A 21648-nucleotide genomic window follows, 5' to 3' on the forward strand; every position below is an offset into this window, starting at 1 on the left:
CTCACTGCAAAGACACTTACAACCAATCTGATAGTGACTGTGTTTGTTAAACTCTGTTGTGTAGCAGTTAATTCCGTTCTATTAGAGTCGCTTAAGTTGGTCAATGGTCTGTTGTCCTCGTCAATAGGTTATTAGTGTTAATTTATAGTTCGGTTCCTCCCTTTCACGTCACCAGCAAAAGCACTCTATCTGCACGGTGGTTGGCTGATTTTTGAGTGAGGAACCTCTTCCTCATGTTGGTTTCTTCCTGTAAATGCCTTTCCAGACAACTCACCTCCTTTATACACAGGCTCCTGGGCAGCTTGTACTTCCTCCAGCAATTGTTTAATATAGGATGTTTCTCTTAGGTTTTCAGTCAATGGCCTTGTTCACTGAGACTTTCTTTTTTCTGGCAATGGTATGAAAGTGTTGGATTTCATATTTATTTATTTATTTTTTCCTGTGGTCTAACAGACACTTTGGAGTCTTGGTTTTAAATAAATAATAAGAGCAAAGTGACTCTATCGATGTAGTTCTCAGACTTTCTAATTTTCCTCTCCCCACCTACGTCTACCAACTGCTGCATTACCTGCTTTACAGAGGAGAGTGGAGAAGGCCACTGGAGTCTGTTGGGGGTTTTCAATATGGCGCCCCCTTTAACCTTCCTCTAAGGTATACATTGTCATCCCAATTATTCAGATGGGAAATCAGGGCTCTCAGACACTAGGTAATACACCTAAGATCACAGAGCCAGTAAGTGGAGAACTGGGATTTCCAATCCATATTTATCTTTGCTCCAATGTTCTGGTGAATCCCATCAAATACTATCTGTAAGGGGAAGGAGAAGACCAGGGAAAGGTTAAGGCAAAGGACTTTATAACTGGAAAATAAGAGAACATTGGACACGGAATGCAGGGGAAAAGTTGAGGGATTGAGTTATTTTCTACCATTTCTACTAATGGGCATCTTGGAAGTCCACTGAGCTGATCCAGCAAAAGCCTCAGAACTTCCTCATGGTTTCTCCCCATAGATCATGAACCAGGGCTTGGAAAGAGTCAAGCTCTGGTCAGTAAAGTTACCAGCATCCTATGTCTTAGAGTTTATCTTCTTGATGCTGCTTGAATTTTTGGCTCCCTTTCTAGGAAGTGGAGAAACAGTGTAGCAAATAATGATATTAATATTGATAGTTAACATTTATTGAGAACTTTCTGCATAACTGGTAAGCATCGTGCTTCTCAAACTGCTTGTGGGGTAGGACACCCCTCCCTTCCTTTTTTTTTTTCCTTAAAAAATTTCAATATATCATGGACTGTTGCTCTATTAAAATCTAACAATTAATAAAAACAGTTTTGTAAAATGGCATAGAATATACAAGCCCCATTTTTTATTATTATTGGAGTCAATGGCCATAAAAGTTATTTTCTCAGAAGCTCAATTTCAGTATTTATCTGATCATGAAGTGATGAAACACAGGGTGAAGACTGGCATGGATCCAGTCTTGGAAGTCCACGGATCACACTTTGAGTAGCCCTTCCCTAAGCAACTTACATGTGGTCAGTCTTGGGAAGATTGTTTTCCTCATGTTGCAGGAGAAGGGATGGAGGCAACATGGGGGGATTAACTTCCCAAGGCTACAGAGCTAGTGAGATGAGGAGCCCGCATTGGAAGGCAGGCAGCTGGTTCCAAGACCTTCCCTGTGAACCTCTTGCAGTCTGTCTTGACACATAGTGCATGGGGTTTGGGCTTAGAATGAGATGGACTCCAGGCAAGTCCTGACTTGATCTTTTAGCACCTGTATGACATTAGGATTAAATGACATCTCAAAGACTCATAGATGGCCCCTGGCATGATGTAGGTGTTTAACAAAGAGAAGCCATTCATTTCGACAAAGTCAAAATTCCAAGTGGCACTTTGATCATGATTTAGGGTAGATTACTTGCAGTTACTGTTCCACATACCAGTGTGTCTCAGTTGAAACAGTTGTCATGTTTGTCAGAAAGCACTTAGTATTTTTTTTATTCCGTGAAAGAAATTAAGTTTAACTTCATCATTTTAATATCTTTGCCCATTTATTTCTAAACGCTATGCAGAAGTGGCCAGCTACAAAACTTATTAAGAGAATGGATTTTGTTTCCTTGGGGAGCCAATAAAACAACTGCGGGGGTCTGATGCCTGGTTTTAAATTCCAGCTTTTCCAATTACTAGCCGTGTTCTCTTGACTAAGTTTATTTTTCCAAGCCTCAGTCTCCTCATCTATAAAATGGGGATGATGATACTATGACCTATTTCAGAGTGTTGCTATGAGGATTCAATGAGGATTCAATGCACTTGGCACAGTGCCTTGTAGATAAACGCACGTATCAGATGTTAGTCATTATTATGGGTGCTGATTTGTGGGGAAAGGGGTGTGGATTCCAAGATTAACTCTATGTGGCCTCTAACTGAAAAGTTTGCAAAAATTAATGATAATATTAACGGTCAATTATTGGAACTACTTGTCCAGCATCTATAGCATGCTGGACCTAGTGCTCGTCATTTCCACACACATTATTCCTGTAATTCTCAGCATTTTGCCGACCAGTAATTAAGTCTCAGGGTGGTCAAGTTACTTGCTCAATGTTCCGATAGTGAGTGCATAGAGGCTCCCCAAGTAGAACCTAGGATCCACCTGGCTGCACGCCACGCTGTTTTCCACTTAATTCTACTCAGAAGCAAAACTGATAATAAATAATGAGTTAGCATTTACTTAGTTCTAATTGTTGGGCCCCGTTCCAAGTGCTTTACATGAATCATCTCATTTTATCCTCACAAAATCCTGTAAGTATACCGTTATCCCAGTTTTTATAGATGAAGAAAAAGAGTCAAAGGAAACAGGGGACTCAGGTAATGAGAATGGGACCACACTTTGAGCTCAGGCAGTCTGTTCTATAGGCCACACTATGCTAAAAATGGGGAGAAACAAACACACACATACAGCAGCCTGGGACAGGGGTGCATTACCCTGTCTCTTGGGTTAAGTCTTTTCCCTTCCCTGTAAAACTAGAGGCTTGCATTAGGGCCCCTTTAAAGTCCTTTCTGCCACTGAAAGCCTATGACTCTGTAAATAGGAGGACAAAATACAGCTTTTCTTGTGTGTCTCTGCCGCAATACTGACCCGCTAGAAAATGGCCATCACGTGAATGGCTTAATTTGTACTTAGGCCCTGTTTATACAGTTTTGGGGAAAGGAGTAAAGATGGAGGCCCAACAGAGCAATTTGAAGCACGTTATCAGCTTCTCACTTGGGATTTAGTCCTGGAGTGCTTATTCTCTTCCTACACCCATACAACTGCGTTGCGGACCGAGGGATTTCTCAGGTTGGATTTCTTATCCCACAGCTTTCCTGTACACCCTGCTCCTTAGAGAAACTGCATGTGATTGCTTGTTGTGCAGAATGGACCCTCCATGACTCGGAGTGAAGGATGGATGATTATTTGGAGCAAGTGTGTATCTGAAGATTTGCCAGTTTTCCCCACGGAGCCTTTGAATGTGCTGTTGGTAGTGGCTCATTTGTTGGTCTACAGAATAAAAAAAAAAAAAAAAAAAGATTTTTGAAACTCTGAGCTTTCCATCATGAGAATTCATTTAAAAAGTGGTTTTGTCTTTCACTTCAAGGGAAGAAAGGGACCTAAAAGATGACCATGCACACTCTTATGCTGCAGACAAGGAAGCTGAAGATCAGAGAGGTGGCTTGGCCAAGCTTAAGAAGCTCTGGATAATGGATAATCTCTATCAAGGGCTCTATCCACCCCTGAACCTTTACTCTGAATTTTGTGTGTATAAATATTTCTTGGAAGAGAAGTTTTATGGCAGGCATTGGAAACTCATGGTTCTACAGATCGTGCACATGAGTGATGCAGTCAGGTGGAGGGCAGTTGGGACTGGTAGAGAGTGTGGCCAACCAGACACTACCTACCCCATTGAGAGGAAAAGTTGCTACCTAGCATCAGTCAGTTGTTACCATGGGGTCACGCTGGCATAGTATTGTCAGGCCTTTAAACTTTTCAAGAGAAGTAAATTTTCTGGACTTTATGTAAAATATTTCAATTTTATATTGTCAATTCTTTCAAAGATTTTTAAGGTAGTGCAGGCCAAACACAACATACTGTTGGGTTAGATATCAACTATGGGCCACATGTTTGCAAACACGGATTTATACCTCTTATCAGATTCTAGAGAGAAACCATGATGCAAAACACCTGGGGAAAAGCCAGCTTTGCTAATGACAGTTACAGCACTAGGTGACAGGTTTTCTCCTGCTTCTTTTCCCATTGAATTACATAATGATCTTTAAAAAGTCATCTAAACCTGGAGTTGTATTTAAGCCATTTGAGAGCAACTCCTCCTTTACTGAACATTACATGTATTTATGACAATGTCTCTTATTTTACCTGCCTCAGTCTGTTGCACTTGGGGCCTTGCTGACTTCTGTATTAATATCCATACTTTCTTTCCTGGTGACAAATACCCCTCTGTGAGGGGGTGAGGCATTGGACAGAGGTGACTGGCAGCTCTAAATAAGTATTAGAAACATGTCAAACTCAGTTAATTAAGAGAGATTGGACATGGAGTCTGGGCAGGGGAACAGATCTGTGATTACTGGGGAGGCAGGAGAGACTATTCCTTCTAGAAAGATGGGAGAAATGAATGTGAATTGAAAGAAACTGGAAATTTTATCACTGCAGATAAATCTCTACTGCACTCTCCAATCCAGGGCCTTAGTTGTGACATAAAGATGATGGTGTGTAGTCAAGTGTATTGAAACTCACACAGATGTTTATTTGAAGTTCAGTGTTAATAAAATACATAGATGCTTCTCTTTATTTCTCTTTCCCTCATGCTCTCCCTTTCTCTTTGTCAATTTATCTCATTTAGTACCTGAAGAATTCCCCTTTTCAGAAAAGACACTGTATAACTTCACTGCTCTGGGTGTACCATATTTAAGAGGGTCCAGGGACTAGAGATCATTTTCACTTAAGAAAGGAAGTCCTGAGTCTAGGGACAGGGGCATTTGTATCACAACTTTGTAAATGGGGTAGTTTTCAGCTCACCTGTCAAAAGGACTTTATTTATCAGTCTTAAAAGTACTAAGTAACTTGTCATTACTTCTATAACAGTGGGAGATAATTAAATCCTACATGCTTTAAGGAACCAAGCCAGGGTCAGAACTGTTTTGCATACAGCATGCACAGATTAGGTGAAAGTAGCCTGTTTAAACTGTCACTTGATATTATATTAGCTGTTAGATAAATGGTACAGAACTGAGCAGCGCAGCAGATACTTGGCAGTGCCTCTCCACCCTTGCCTCGTGCTATGGCAGGACCTAGGACTCGCTTCTTTGGGGGTAACTTGATACTCTTAGGCAATCGAAGAGCTTGACCACCGGCTGATCTGTTGAAATTGCCATCAAACACCATAATGCTTGGTGCTTTCCATTTCCAGGGAACCCTTGAAGTCAGTCTCTGAGAAAGAGCTGCACAGGATGACGTGGATGTAAATTACTGCCCATCAGAATTTGGGGACTGTCACGCTGGGTTTTGAGCAGCTCTGTGACAAGGCTGTTGAGAAAAGGCAAAACCAGAAATTTAGTTAAGTCGGAGGATGTGGGTGGACAGTGAGGGTGGAGAGAGAAGCTGCTTCTTGTGAACTAAGCCAGGGAAGAGCTGGCTATTGATGCAATAGGAAGACCCTGGTCTATGAAGTCAGACGCACATGGATCAGAAATCTGGTTCCATTGCTCACTGGCTGTGTGACTTAACCTCTCAGACTCAGTTTCTTTGTCTGTAAGTTACCTGGGTCAGCGCTTGGAACACAGAGCATGCTTTATACATGCTGGTCCTGGCAGAAGTCTGCCCCTGAACTTAGTAAGGTGTCTGTTAGTGATTTAAGCTTGAATACTGATTCAAACCCAGAGAGGGTGTTTGTCATTACTTATGCTAGTCTGTTGGTAGGTGCAGGCAGGCTGTGGTCCCCAGGTGTTGATTACACCCATAAGGAGAGCAGAAATAAGTGAATTATGCCATGGTTGCAACATGGACATCCCAGGATAGCATTTTAGCTATCAAATTCCACCTAAGTTGGCTGCACTTTGGAATGTTCTCCAAAGAGAAGCTTGGTTCTACCTGCTTTGGAGTTTTGTAGCAAAGAAACCTCAGCCGTCTACTGTCAAGAGATGCCCCCTGCTCTGACCAGCCCACATGCTTTATTTTGACTTCCCTCATGCCACTTTGTATTTCTATCTTGTGCTGTAGTGTTTGGGGTTTTTAAAATCTCTTCTACACCAAATCACGGTGTCATCCAGATCTGATGCATCCGGAACATCCTCTAACATCCCCTTCAGAGGTGGTGAGGCTGTGGCTTAGAAAGGTGAAGGAACTTGCCCAAGGTAACCAGGCTTCTAAGTAGCAGGGCAGCCTGCTCTTCTAACCTCAACAAACATGCACACGTTACTCTCATTCCTAACACCAGATTTATCACCATTTGTGTGATGTTTCTGTGCCTCTCCTTCCCTCCCCTCCCCCAGATAATATACATACTCCTGGACGAGGAACTGCTTGAAGACAGGACAGGCATCTTTGGTGTGTAGCTTAGCACGTGGCAGAAAGTCAGCTCTAAATACATCCCTGAGGAAGGAAGGAATGCAACATGGTTAGAACATCCCAACAGAAGAAGGGTTAGTAAGTGACCTGTGGGCTTCTTAGTCATGGCTTTGGAAGACCTGTGTGACATTGTCCAGGGTCAGCCTGTCTGAGATAGCACAGGGTGCCAGAGGAGGGATATTCCTGGGTCAGGAGGCCTTTGGAAGTGGATGGTCTGTGCCCTCTGGAGGTGGCTGCCTGGCCAGCGGACTCCCTATAATTTCTCATGTGCCTGAAAGAGGCAAGAGGGCCAGATGAGGGGAACCCTGCTTCCCTCCTATGGACCAAGAAGCCTGCCTCCAAGCCAGACCTTTCAGGTGGCATCTCAAAGGTTATAGAGGTCTCTGATTCCCCAAGGACCATTCAGGTCTTGGCCAAGAAACCTGGGTCGTTGACTGGAATCACTCATGTTCTTGCAGCCTCAGAGCTGTTAGACCAAACACTGATGGGTGGCAGGAATGGTGACCAGGCCACACTGGCCCGAGCAGAGCCATGGAGGTCACAGTTTAGCTCTTGCCAATCAGCACTTTGGTGGTGTTTTCATAGGGATTCTTGAAAGAATAGAGGATTTCTGAAAGAACAGAGAGAGAACACGGAATCAAACTACACCTAAAGTACTGATGTTCCCCAGGGGGAGAAAACTACATACATGTCTAGATGTCCACATGCTCCATGGGGGCTTTAAAGAGACAGGAGGTGAATAAGTTCATTTGTCATTCTGCGTATAAGTGATATATGATATTTGTCTTTCTCTGTCTGACTGACTTCACTTAGTATGATCATCTCTAGGTCCATCCATGTTGCTGAAAATGGCATTATTTCACTCTTTTTTATGGCTGAGTAATATTTCATTGTATATATGTACCACATCTTCTTTATCCATTCCTCTGTCAATGGACATTTAGGTTGCTTCCATGTCTTGGTTATTGTAAATAGTGCTGCAGTGAACATTGGGGCACAGGTATCTTTTCGAAGTATGGTTTTCTCCGGATATATGCCCAGGAGTGGGATTAACATATACACACTACTATATATAAAACAGATAACCAACAAGGACCTACTGTATAGCACAGAGAGCTCTACTCATTATTCTGTAATAACCTATATGGGAAAAGAACCTGGAAAAGAATGGATACATGTATATGTATAACTGAATCACTTTGCTGTACGCCTGAAACTAACACAACATTGTAAATCAACTATACTTCCATATAAAATATAAATTAAAAAAAAAAAGAGAGGGGATGTAAGAAATTGAGCCCTGGGATGCAGAAGAAGAGAAAGGGGTGCGCTTCTACCCCTTTTTCCCCCCATGCCTTGTCCTCTCTCTACTCTCAGCACACACTCCCAACCCCCTAGGACTGGGGATCTGAGAAATCAAAGCGTTTTACTCACACATGCTGGTCCCTCCGGAAAGATAATGAGAGTCCATCTCCTTACTAGTATCAGAGTGACTTTCTCTAGTAGCCGCATGCCTTAAACCTGTGAAGTATTGTCTTGTGGCGGTAGAGAACACTGAATGCAGAAGGAAAATCTAAAAGAAATAAGAGCTTTGAAGACAGTCCCCCACCTCATTACAAATAACAGATATTATGCTTATAAAACCTAAAAGCCCCTGATGACTGTGGAAAATTAATGATAGGTACAATCAGTATTAATTGTCTCTCCAAAAAGCAGGGGGGGGGAAAAAGCCTCCAAAATGAGGATCAGTATTATCCCCTGCCAGTATGGTATTGAGCCTTTCTTCCAAAAATACACGTATTTTTTTCAACCATTGACAGGATTATTTAGGAAAGCGTTTACTTAGCCCTGTTAATGGAAACCCATGGTCATGATCTCTGGACAACAGGTTTTAGAAACATCAGCTCTTGGGTGGTAGGCTGGCCTCCCACCCAGTCAAGGCTACAGTTTTTCCTTGAAAGGGGAGCAGCTAGGACTCAGGGGTGGAAGGAGTTTGGATACCTGATCTCCCCTGTAGAGTTTTTTGGGTTTTTTTGGCATCTCTTTTGAATTATTAAATGCAAATCCAGCAACACAGGGGAGAAAAAAGCAGATGATTTCCCTTTGAGTTTGCTGATTAGCCGGTTGCTCTGTTCAGGGAAGACTCCACATGTTTCTAGTTTCCATGTACGTCTGTAGAGATGCAGCGTGATCCTGATTGCATCTCAAGTGAGTGATTTTTCAATTAGCCTGAAGTTCCTTGGCGGCATTTCCTTTGCAGTCCTATGTGGGTAATGGAGAACAAAGGTTTAAGGGGCTTTGGACAATTTATGTGGTTTGGAGAGGCTGTTTGTCAAGAAACAATATCTACAATAACTTGCATGTTCAATTTTAGTCCCAGGTCTTTTGCTTATTTTTATAGTACCATTTTCTGAGGTGTTAAAGATAACTTACAAGCGGTGTTTAAATGGTGGTGTTGGTGGTATTTCTGGAGGGGCTTGGAGAGCGAGGAAGACTGTTCTCCTGGGTCCATAGAGACAGTGGACGTTATTAAAATTGGAGGGCTGTTTGTCAAGTCTCATTGAAATGCTTTGAATAATGAATATTGTTTGAGCTGAAAATTTCACCTCCAGGGTGGTAGAATGGTGTGGGTGGGAAAAAGAATGGATTTTTTAAATATATATATCTTTATTGGAGTATAATTGCTTTACAATGTTGTGTTAATTTCTGTTGTACAACAAAGTGAATCAGCTATAAGTATACATATATCCCCATATCCCCTCCCTCTTGAGCCTCCCTCCCACCCTCCCTATCCCACCCCTCTAGGTCGTCACAAAGCACCGAGCTGATCTCCCTGTGCTATGCAGCAGCTTCCCACTAGCCATCCATTTTACATTTGGTAGTGCATATATGTCAATGCTACTTCCTCACTTCATCACAGCTTCCCCTTCCCCCCATGTCCTCAAGTCCGTTCTCTACGTCTGCGCCTTTATTCCTGCCCTGCCACTAGGTTCATCAGTACCGTTCTTTTAGATTCCATGTACGTGCATTAGCATACAGTATTTGTTTTTCTCTTTCTGACTTCACTCTGTATGATAGACTGTAGGTCCATCCACCTCATTACAAATAACTCAATTTTGTTCCTTTTTATGGCTTAGTAATATTCCATTGTATATATGTGCCACATCTTCTTTACCCATTCATCTGTTGATGGACATTTAGATTGCTTCCATGTCCTGGCAATTGTAAATAGTGCTGCAATGCAGGGAAAAGGGAACCCTCCTGCACTGTTGGTGGGAATGTAAATTGATACAGCCACTATGGAGAACAGTGTGGAGGTTCTTTAAAAAACTAAAAATAGAACTACCATATGACCCAGTAATCCCACTACTGGGCATATACTCTGAGAAAACCATAATTCAAAAAAGATACATGTACCAAGAATGGATTTTTGACTTCAACCAAATTTGGGAGATCTGGGAATACTACTTCCTAAGACAAATTACTTATCCTTATCATATCTCAATTTTCTAACCTGTAAAACTGGGATTGGTACCATGGTTAAATGAGATAATGCATGAAAAGTGATTGGTCAGAGCCTGGTATAATAAAGTAAGTCCTCATATATATTATTATTTCTATTGTTATTGCTGCTGTTGTTAGGAACCTAGCCTAAGACATATGTAGGAACATGTACAAAGGTTTAGTTGGAAAGATGTTCCTCACAGCATTGTTTATAATAGTGAAAAATTGGATTGGCTAAATATATCATGGCAAATATTTAAATACATGACTCGTGGTTATTTGGCTATTAAGAGCCATGTGGTTGATATTTATTGATAGAACAGTATTCACAATAATTCAAGTGAAACATTAGGTAACAAAATAGTATCATCCTATGGTTTGTTTAAACAGTAACAACATAAGTATATACTCACACATCAAAAAAGTTTGTCTAGGTGTATCTCTAGGTGATGGAATACAATTTTTTTTATGTTTTAATTTTAATTTTTTATTTTTGTGGCTTCTCTGAGATTTTTACAATATTCACACGCTATTCTTGATTTAAATCTAGTTTTGACTGGAAAAAAGAAAACATTAAAGTGAGGGTGAGGCTCCCAGTTGGAGACTATCTTGTTTAGTGGTGAAAAAACAAAAGTCACCGTGTCAGGGTGGCTTTATCAGAGAATTCAGGATGTAAACTTGGGTGTGCTGGTGGTGTGTCACTCTATCAGAAAACATAAACAAAGGATGAAAGATCAGGAACATTTGAAAATGAGATCTTGAGGAATGAGAACTACACAGTCACTTGGCCCCGTATATTTTTTTTAATAGGAGACTTACTGACATTTGAAAGATGGAGGCCTGTGCCACTGACTGGAGGTTGATTGGCATTTATGGGCAGTATAAGGCATTATTTGCCCCCCATCCAAACCCTCACCCATCCACCCTTTGAATTAAATTGGATCAGCTATAAAACTTTCTAAAATGGCTATGTGCGGAAAGACTACTTGTCGTTTTCAAAATATGACTTATCTGGATAGAAATTTGAAAACGTAACTTGTGACATTTTAAACACTTTTACTGACTCTTGTTAAAAAAGAAAAAAAAAGCAGAAAAAAGAAAATTGTACCTGTTCAGAGAGGAAAAAAAAAAATAAACGAGAAGAACTGAGAATAGTTTCATATCAAGTCTTTATTGAAATAGTTGGGTCTAAATCCCAGTGTATATTGTAAAAATTGAAATAATGTTTGGAAGGGGCACATGATTGCTATAAATATCTATTTCTATTCATACCTCAAGAGTGGGCCAGGTCCCTTAATTTTCCTCATAAATCGAAAATTATTTTCACGCATGGAGGTTTATAATTTTTATGATGCTACAACTTGACCCATAGGGTTCTGGAATTTTCAGGGCATCCTGCTGAATACATAATTTTAGAGACAGGTGCATATGTGCTCACATATAAGATTGTACCCTAATGCTTATTAAGCCTCCTTTTTTATTCTCCAAATGGTTAAATCATATTTATGAATATTTTGTCTTTTTAACTGAGTTTTTTGCAAGGGAAAAATTATATTTTTCTCAAAACCATCATACTCTCAAATATGTCCACAGGCACTTTTTCTGTCTGTTAAGAATTCAATTCCAGGAATAATGAGTTTTTTCTGGGGCCTCACTTTCTTGAAGACAACACAAAAGTTGAGCATCATAAAGAATGCTGATTGTTATTAAAAAAATGATGACATTGTCAGTAAAAATTTCTAAAAGTTATTTTGCTAACAGGACTGTTCTAAGTGAAGATTTAAAGGAATTATATTTACTTTCCCCAAATGCCCATTTCTGCCCTCTTTCCTTTTTCTTTTGGTTCCTGTGTGTTGGCACTTTCTCTCTCCCTCCCTCGTGCTCTCTCTCTCTCTAAGCTGTCTTTCTCTGTCTCTGCTTATCTGTCTTTTCTGCATTTTGATGTACACCGTTTTTATTTTTTATGTACAAACCCTCCCCCCCTCACCACTGTTTCAATCCCATCTCCTACCATGGAGATCTTAGCTTTCCCAATAAAATTTACCCTCATCATTCATTTCCTCAGAGCACTTTTAGCCATCAGGGATTATATTATATATTATTACAATTTCAGGCATAGTATTAGGAGATGAAAATGTCAGTGCTTTATGGTCTACTGGTAGAGGTTTCAACTGGCTAGCTGGTTGTTTGCTTTGATCCAAATGCTGTTCAAAAGTTTTTTGTTTGGTTGCTAGGGCTTCAAGACTCTACATGGAAATTTGGATCTTCTTAAAAAGATCAGAAGATTTAACCATCTTGGGTACCTCACCACATGGCAATAGTGAGCTGAAGTGGAGAGGTAGCAGCCTCTTAATACATCAGTCTTTCCTACCCTTTGGGGTCTTCATTCATCTCTGTTCCTGCCCCGCTCTCTGGAGGCAGTGCTTTGCCACTCCCATTCCCTTCCTCCCTGGTCCTAGAATTTCCTCTCCCAGAACTCCCCTATCTCCTCCCCCAAAAGATATGCGAACATTGGGAACACCAGTTGCGATGGCTGGACCAATAAGAGAGGGTACCTTTGGTTATCCCTCAAATGACTCCTCAGCTTACATATAGGCTGAACTCAAGACAGAGACTGTTGATAACTGTTATGAACAGCTTCTAATGTTACTTGAGGTCACTGCTATCTGAGTCTATCAGCCATTTAGACTTATTGGTATAATTTGTTCTCTGGTATTTTTCAGATGTGTTATTCATCTTTTTAAAGATTAGGGAAGATACAATGAACTGAAATATATTTTATCATAATTTGAACAGAAACAAAAGTTGAAAGAACTTTAAAATTCTATTGGTGCATGTCTAGCTTTCAATAATAGACATATATTCATGGTTCTGGGGTTTGGAAGGGGTCTATCATGGGGTCATATCTGAGTTTTCCTTTCCCCCACAAATATTTGATAATTTTTCCCTGGTGTTGCCCCTTGTGGCTGTACTAATCTCCCTGAATATGCCAAGAGCACACCAGTGCCCGGCCTATGCTTAGCATTCAATAGATGTTTGTTAGATGAATGAACACTTTTATATATGTTTGTGAAAACGAGACAGAGAGAAGAGAAACAACTTGCTTTTGGTCATACATGAAGTCACTGAGAAAACTGGGGTTAGATTTGACTGTTTAGTTCAAACATTTAGTTACGTGCTGCCTTCCGCCATTTATTCCTAATTCCCATCACATGGCACTGTAACCCAGCTTTTCAGGAAAGGTTCAATTTTCACTTACCATGAGCCTTTGAAATGGTCCCAGGTATTGGTGATTCTTATTCTAATTTATGCTTCCAGCAGAATTGAACTCAAATAATAGTTTCTGATTTTCAGAACATTGACAAACCGTTTCCTTGCTTAAATGATTGGTGAAATTCTCACATTTTGTGTTCATACTTTCCTATTCATACTGTAAACATCACAGCCTGTGGTACCACTCTGTTGGCAGTGGGTTTATCCACTGAAAGTACACACGATCACATATTTGTGTGTGTCTTATCAGCCTGCAAACAATTCATACCTTTGTGCTGTCCGACGTGTCCACAGATGCCAATCTCACTTCTTTTAGCAACTCTTGGCATTGAACATGGAATGTTTACTCCAAGTTCATTTATGATGTCTTCTTGAAGTTTTGCCACCTTACAAAATGAACATGGGTTTAGTTTAGTTTTGCTTTGTTTTCCTGCTTTGGGCAAGGCTTTCTCTGTGCAGCTTTGTATGAGTTGTATGGATTGCTTGTTGGACCCGACTTAATTCATCTGTCAGAAAAGACAAGTACTTTGGAGGCATTTCCTTCCAGAGTCTCCCAAGTGTATGTACACATGAGGACACCACACTCAGGCACACACACGCACACATATGCCATCATGAACTGAGAATAGCTCTGCATTGCTGAAGATCTAGGCAGCCATGAAGAAAGCTTTACCAAGAGGTGAAAGCCTGATTTGGAATGAGCTTTCTCTTGTTTCTCCTTTCCTTGAGACTCCATGGTTGCTACAAAAATGAAGGTGAAGATGAAAAAGAACATCTGTTAGAAGGGAGAGTAAATAACAACTCTTTTACCCATAAAACCACTGAAATCTTAACTTAAATACACATAATATATACCAAACTGAAAAGGGTTTTCTTGGGTACCCCAGAGGCAGAGTGGTTTGGAAGACTTGACTTTATGAAAAAAGGGTGATTCACATCTATCTCTATATCTATCTGCATCTACATCATCTATACTGATACCTATATATCTAGTAAATAGATTATACCTATATCTAATTATATCTATTAACGTATGTTTACATATATGCATACACACACACACACACGTATATCTCATGCCCGCTGTATCTATTTCTTTGGCCAAAAAAATGGTGAGTTATTGGTGATTTTGTATGGTTCAGCCCAGTAACTCTGACTATAGAATAGGTTCCTGCCTGCCTTCCCTACCACTTTTCTCCTATTTCCTCCCATGCTAGAGAAATGACCAGGAGCTGGAAGTGTCAAGAGAGAATTGCAACATTGTGGTAGGCAGAATTTCACGATGGCTCCAAGATTTCTACTCCCTGGTGTATGTGCCCTGTATAATCCCATCCCCCTGAGTGTGGTCAAAACTTGTGCGTATGATGCTATGTCATTCCTGTGATTAGGTTACGTTATAAGACAAAGGTGATGGGATTTTAGAGATGTAATTAAGATCCCAAGTCAGTTGGTTTTGAATTAATCAGAAGAGAGGTCATTCTGGATGGATCTGAGTCAGGTGAGAGCCTTTAAAAGAAGGCTGGGGCTTCCCTGGTGGCGCAGTGGTTGAGAATCTGCCTGCCAATGCAGGGGACACGGGTTCGAGCCCTGGACTGGGAAGATCCCACATGCCGTGGAGCAGCTGGGCCCGTGAGCCACAGCTACTGAGCCTGCGCGTCTGGAGCCTGTGCTCCACAACAAGAGAGGCCGCGATAGTGAGAGGCCCGCGCACCGCGATGAAGAGTGGCCCCCGCTTGCCGCAACTGGAGAAAGCCCTCGCACAGAAACGAAGACCCAACACAGCCATAAATAAAATAAATAATAAAAATAAAATAAAAAAAAAAAAAAAAAAAGAAGGCTGGGTCCTTCCTCAGGAGACAGACACCCCGTCAGGGCTGTGATGAAGAGACCAGCCATATTGTGAGCCTCCTATGGAGGGGAATGACCCCTAGCAACTCAGAGTCTCAGTCTGACTATCCAAGAAACTGAAGTCTGTCAATAATCTGATTGAGTTCGGAGGAGGACCTTGAGCTCCAGATGAGGACACAGCCTGGCCAGCACCTTGACTGCAGCCTTGTAAGACCCTGAGCAGAGGACCCAGCTAAGGTGTGCTCGATGTGTGCTGTTTTAAGCCACTAAAGTTTTGGTCACTGGTTATGCAACAATAGAAAATGGACAAACATAACATAACAAGATCTGCACGTTCAGATAGAGGGCCTGACGGCACCCGTGCCTGCTGCCATCTGCACCTTCACCCTCTTGCTTCATCCACCTCTATCCCATCCCAAGGAAGAGATGTAGGTGCAGAGAGACCTTTGTGTTCATTCTGGCTTCAGCTGGTGCTTTTGCTCCCATATCTGTGAACCCAGCTTTATTCTTGTTTCATTCTGTTACTGCAACAGGGAGAAATTCTCTTTTCAGGAAGAAAAATATTTAGCTTGTTCTTGGTTTGGAAACATCAGACACTTGATGCTAGGAATGGGGTCTTGGACTGTTCCCTGCAGAGACGTCATCCTACAGCATTACGTGCGGAAAAAGGCGTGTGGCTGCTATAATACACTTTTTTTTGAATTTCCTTACTCTCTTTTTAAATGTTCTTTCCTGTTCAGGCTTCTGGGCTTTTTCTTCCTCTTTCCCTTTGTGTGGTGGCATCTGCCTTGAATGTTGATGTGGGAAACTTGGTCCCTCCCCAAGAACTTATTTAGGGTAATTAATTCTTGGCACTCTAGCAGTACTTCACAACTGTGACTTTCTTAGGTACGAACTGACTGACTAAATGTCCAAGCATGGGACATGTGCAATTATTGCCTTACCTTTTGCCAAAAATTAATCATTTATTGAACTTGCTCTAGCGGGAATGGGAATGGTGATTGCACGTGTAAGAGGGTAAGGGCAGAATTCACAGGAGGACAGTGAGGGAATCCTTGAGAACATGGGCTCTGGTCTCTTAAGTCATTTTATTTGCAATTTTATGCTCTGGAGCCCTGGAAGAGGACCATCCATGGTTCATGGAGGTTGAACCATGCCTCAGGGAGATTACAGTCTGTTAGGGTCGCCATCATGCAAAGAAGATCACTCATGAACTTTTGATAGATGGTGCAACTACATGTACAAAGACATGAAAGAGAAGAGGATAGGGAGACAAACTGTGTCTGGGGGGAAGGAAGGCATCTAAGATGTGGTGTTTGAACTAGACTTGGATGATGGAATTTTGCAGAAGAAAAAGAGTATAGAGTGATGAAGAATTTATTGATTTTTCAGCACGCCTTGAACTTGAAATTGGGTATACTTTTAGGGAAGTTTTGTACTACCCAATGCATGGCAGCATGAAAATTAATTAACTAATACTCTGCTAATTTAGAATTGGTGAGAATTGGGAATGTAAATTCTGCCAGGGCAGGAGCCATCGCCTTCTTGTTCTCTGTTGCGTCCACGATGCCTAGCTCAGAGTTTGGCCTGTAGGGAATGCTCAAACACAGCTAGAGGCTCAGTGAGTGAATCTCACCACTGAGCAACCCATTAAAAGGGTTTCCTAATAAGATTGTGTGATTGCATCTATAAAAACAAAAAAGTGGGAAGAACAAACTGTTAACATGGAAATGATCGCTCAATCACAAAACATTGTTTCCCATTCATTAAAGCAGGGCTCCAAAGGAAGGCTGTAAATGAATTCATTGATAGTCCAGTGGGATTCACTGCATATTTTGAATGTACACAATATATATATATTTTCCAAAATAGTATCTCATTCACTAGTCTACCTTCCCATCTGACCTTCTGAATGAATAAAGATTTCATGAGGCTTTGGCAGGCTTTCCATTTTGATATTTTACCAGGTTTAGGGATCATAATGGGCACCGGAGGCTAAGTGGGCAGCCAGACCTGAGTTCAAGACATGTGAGTCAGATCTTGAAAGTGTTATGAAGCAGGGCTGCAGAGCAGAACAGGGCGGCACCAGGTCATCAAGAATCTGGTGCAGGGGAGAGAGTCCAATCCAAATGGGCTGGCGATGGCCACAGAATACTCCAAAGGTAGAAGTCCAGGGAGATGCTTTCTGTGGAGGGGAGGTAAGACTGAACAGCAGAAATCCTATGTCCAGTCTGATTAATGGGTCAGGAACGTAATAAGTTCAGGTCAACCGCTAAGAGCTGAGCTATACTTCTTGACAATTGGCTTCCCTAATATCATCCTCACCTAGAAATTACCAGTACTATGGTGGCTCAGTGAGGTTGGCTGGTTCACAACAGACTTTTTCTCCCCAAAGGCTCACTTCCTCATATACAGGGAATTTTAGCTTTAACCACTCTGGACACTCTTCACAAAAATATTTCACTGGGCACACGATGGCAGCTCCATTTTGTGAAGAGTTACTCTATCACTATTTTCTCAGTGAATATTGTAAGTGTTCTGATGAGTCTGAAAGGTACGATCAGAACTCAGATTTCTATTTTAGGGAGCCGGAGGTTATGTGCACAAAAGGCCTTTTGCTGGATTGCACGTTAGATACCTCATTAACTTAAAAATGGAATCTGAATGTCAATTATAACCCTTGTTATTACTCATAACTGCAGTTCAGGTGAGTTGGCAGTTTTCCCATACTTTCACAAACCAGTAACTTCCAGAATAAATGATATATTGCACCTAATTCCAATTGTCCTTAAAGAGGCAATCTGTGCACAAATGGTATAGGGTGCCACTGATTCCACTGGAAGCTGCTGCCACAGCTTGTGGTAGTTAATCCTCTTTCTGCCATTTCCTTGTAGACTCTGAGCTGACCGAATTCAGGTATTGAACACAAAAGAGCTAGAGTTGTTACATTGGGTTTTGGTAACTGTGGGTCACAGAAGGTTGACGGAAAGGAAAATCCAGGACCTTGTGGATACAAGGAAGTGGTTTCTGTGCAGCCTTCAGATGGTCGCAGGTGACTGTCCCAGGGCCCACAGACTAGAAAGCCAAGGGACTTTGGCGTGTTCCCTCCTGGGCTCAAACTGCCTTGTTTACTCTCCAAGCATGGGAGTGAAATGCTCTATAAACTTGAATGAGAGTCCCCAGTATGCACTTGCACGTATGAGTGTGTATGTGTCAGTCATATGTGCCTGAGTCCACGAGTGTATAATTGGTGCTGCATTGTTTCCGTCAAGACTTTAACATGGGAAGCCAATGTCCTGATGGCAGATGGTAAAGTCTCTCCATGGATACATTTGCGCACGAGCTTCAGAGAGAAGGGATAGAGAGTTTTGACCTTTCTTAAAAAGGAGATGCCCCTACTTTAAAGTCTATTATTATTCAGTTGCCTTATTTCACAGTGGAAAGAAGGCGTGGCCGCCTGGAGTTCTGTCCTCCCCCAGGATGATGGTGGCCACTTCTACTTGCTCTTGAAACTGCAAAGTCCTACTTCTGCTACCAGCTCTTCATCCATCCCAGCACATGCCTCAAAGAAACCCACTACCCCTCATTATCATAGCTGAACAGATGGTTGTGAGCAGTTCTCTGGATTTCCACATGATGCCAAGTGAAAATTAATACTCGCGGGGACCCTCTGTTATTCTAAAACCGAGATCTTAGTTTTGGTATTTGGAGACACTGCCCCAACCTAGAATGTTCAGTAGTCACAATAGTCAGCACTTCTCTGCCCCGTCAGGCAAATGTTACGGGGAAGCAGTCTGCTCTGAGGAGGTTGTGTGGGCTGTTCTAATTTCTTATCACTCTCCATTTCTTGACATTTTAGGTACATATTTATCAAAAATTATTATCCTGTGATCAGAAAAAAAAATGTTATATACACTCAGTGATTGCAGAAAGCAATCCTAAATAAATATACATGAAATGAATGAATGAGTAATTATTGGGCATCTGTGCTTTCTGACACGTTACAAATTTCCTGATGTGTTTTCATCTGCCTTCCTCGCTAGAATATAAGTTGTATGAAAGCAGGAACCTTGTTTGAGTCAATACAGCCTTCTCAGAAGAAGATTAGGCTAGGCATTTAATAAATACGTGTTAAATGCATGGCTCAGCCATGGGGACTGCCACTGAACAAGTGGCGGCAGCGTCGTTAAATTCCACTTTTCAGGGTGTTTCTTAGCTGCTTCTCCTTTAAATCCTCTAGCCTGCACAAAACTGCCGTGAAAGTTAATATTTACTGAGTGATCTACTGCATTCCAGGTGCTGGGGATAAGTAGTTTGTTGACATATGAATGAATTTTCCATTTACAGTTCTGTGAGGTATGTACTATGATTACACCCATTTTGTAAATGAAGACACTAAAGTTTACGGAGGTTATAGTTGTGCCCAAGAGCACAGGACTAATAAGGTGAGTGATAGCAATTCGACTCCAGGTTTCCCTAACGCCAGAGCCACCCCTTGAACCATCAGAGGCTTCCAGTGTCTTTTTATGACTTGCTTATTCAGCCAACCAATCAACTAACCAACTCTTACTGAGGGTTCTCTATGTGTCAGGCACTAAGCTGGGTGCCTGACAGAGTGGTCCCTGCCTTTTCTACCTGCTAAGGAGGAGAGGAGGGCAGGGCACGGGTTGGGGGAAGAGGTGTAGGTGGGTCTATAAGCACTGCTAGAATAAATGGACAAATTACAGGCCAGTTTACTTCCCGGATATTCCCGATGGAGGGGGTAGTAATGAACAGTGAAATGCCCCATAGCTGGACCAGACTGACAGTCTGTTTGCAGGAGGTGCCGGCGGCTGCTTCCAAAACAGACTCGAGGGCTGTGTTCTAAAACAGAGATCTTGTCAGTTTCTCTCCGGTCGAGTTAAACCCAGAGCTGTCCCTTAAAATATTGACCCAGTCAGTGTTTTACCCACTTCACTTCTTCTCAGAATGGAAGTTTACGGAGAGTTGTTTGTAGTTAACAAGAAGGAGAGAGTGAGAAGAAAAAAGCCAGCAATACATTGTCCGCCCTGAAATGTGCAGCATCTCACAGCGAGTCATCCTAGCGGGCTGATTCTTCAGAACTGCTTATTAGTTTTCATTTAGGGCTGAATTCTTTTAATGTCACTCACAGTGCTTCGTAATCCTCGTGCGGTCGCCAGAAGACACCTCTAGCAAGAGCAGGGTCAGATCCTGTTCTCAGAATAAAGGTTGTGTTCTACTCCATCACTTTCCTTGCTGGCTTCCTTTACTTGCTGACACAGTTTCAGAATGTTTCTGTTAGCTTACTGATGCAAGGCTGTAATGGGAGAGGCTCTGTGCTTTACAATCAAACTCTCCATTAATTTATGTAAAATTCTTGTAGCATAGTGAATAATCATCAGAAGTGTTTTGCCTTCCATTTTTTCTTTTCCTTCACTGTATTTTTTTTTAATAGGCTGTGGGACACATTGCAGCAAATATTTCACACAGGAGTTTGTGCCACCAAAATAATTAATGTCAAAAAGTTATGTGAAGGTCTTGCTGTATTAAGTAAACTAGCCCTTGCAGAAAATGGAAAGATAAATGGTGGGAGAGTTGAGAAGAAAGCTGCTGTAAAAATGACGTAAGATTTAAGACATATGAACTGTGGGAAAAGAACCCACATAGTTTTATCTTTGCCGAGAAAGCTTACTATTTTTCCAAGACAGTAACAGAATAATAACATCTTCAGTTAGCAAATAATTGCACAACTGTGTGATCAGATGCTTATAGAGGTTGCAAGGAAAAAAAAAAGCAACAGGGAACCGTGCTTTGCCCAGCTTTTGTTTGCTGCCCTTCTAGTGATTAGATTCTGTCAATCAAAGACTGTTTTTTATATAAAAAGCCATTAGGAGTTAGATCTTCAGTACTTCTGAAGGGCAACCAAACTTGAAGGCAGCTAGAGGTAGCAGTTACTCTGTGGCTAACGTTATCATGGGGGTGAATTATAGGTATTGGCATTTAGCTTTGTAAACTGTGCTTACCTAGGGATTTTAATAAACCATGGATTGAAGTTTTATGTTTTCCCTTCCTAAGAACATCTAGTGTTTTTACACTGAGGCTTTATTTGTTGTTCATATGGCTTCATCAAATCGCAATTCATAGGGTAGAGGTACAAGGACTGGAAATAGATATATTCCAACCAGTGGAGTAAGATCGGTTTTTAAGTCAATATCTGCCAAGAAACAAAAGCTCCTAAGGACCCTTTGTGTTCCTTTAAATAAAGAGCTCTTTTTCTCCAGGCTTCAAATAAACTTTTATCTTCCCCAAGTTGGTTGTGAGATCTTCAATGCATCTATCTAATGAGGACCATGCTAGTGATACAATAGGTTGACTCAGAAAGTTCAGGAGTGTCCAGGCTTGTTACA

At 41.4% G+C, this 21648-nt stretch overlaps 1 protein-coding gene and 1 long non-coding RNA gene across 3 annotated transcripts in view; both read left to right on the forward strand.

Moving 5' to 3' along the window:
• PPARGC1A (PPARG coactivator 1 alpha) overlaps positions 1–21648 on the forward strand; it is a 467754-nt gene that overhangs the window by 229798 nt on the left and 216308 nt on the right. The gene's annotated exons all lie outside the window — the stretch shown is intronic.
• The window catches only part of LOC309660947, a 49346-nt gene continuing 44149 nt past the window's right edge, over positions 16452–21648 (forward strand). Inside the window, exon 1 of the long non-coding RNA XR_014263747.1 lies at positions 16452–19686. This is a non-coding gene — a long non-coding RNA (uncharacterized lncRNA). The remainder of the gene's footprint in view (positions 19687–21648) is intronic.

This window comes from Balaenoptera physalus (assembly GCF_965194825.1).
Source record: "Balaenoptera physalus genome assembly, chromosome: 5".
Taxonomy (NCBI): Eukaryota; Metazoa; Chordata; class Mammalia; order Artiodactyla; family Balaenopteridae; genus Balaenoptera; species Balaenoptera physalus.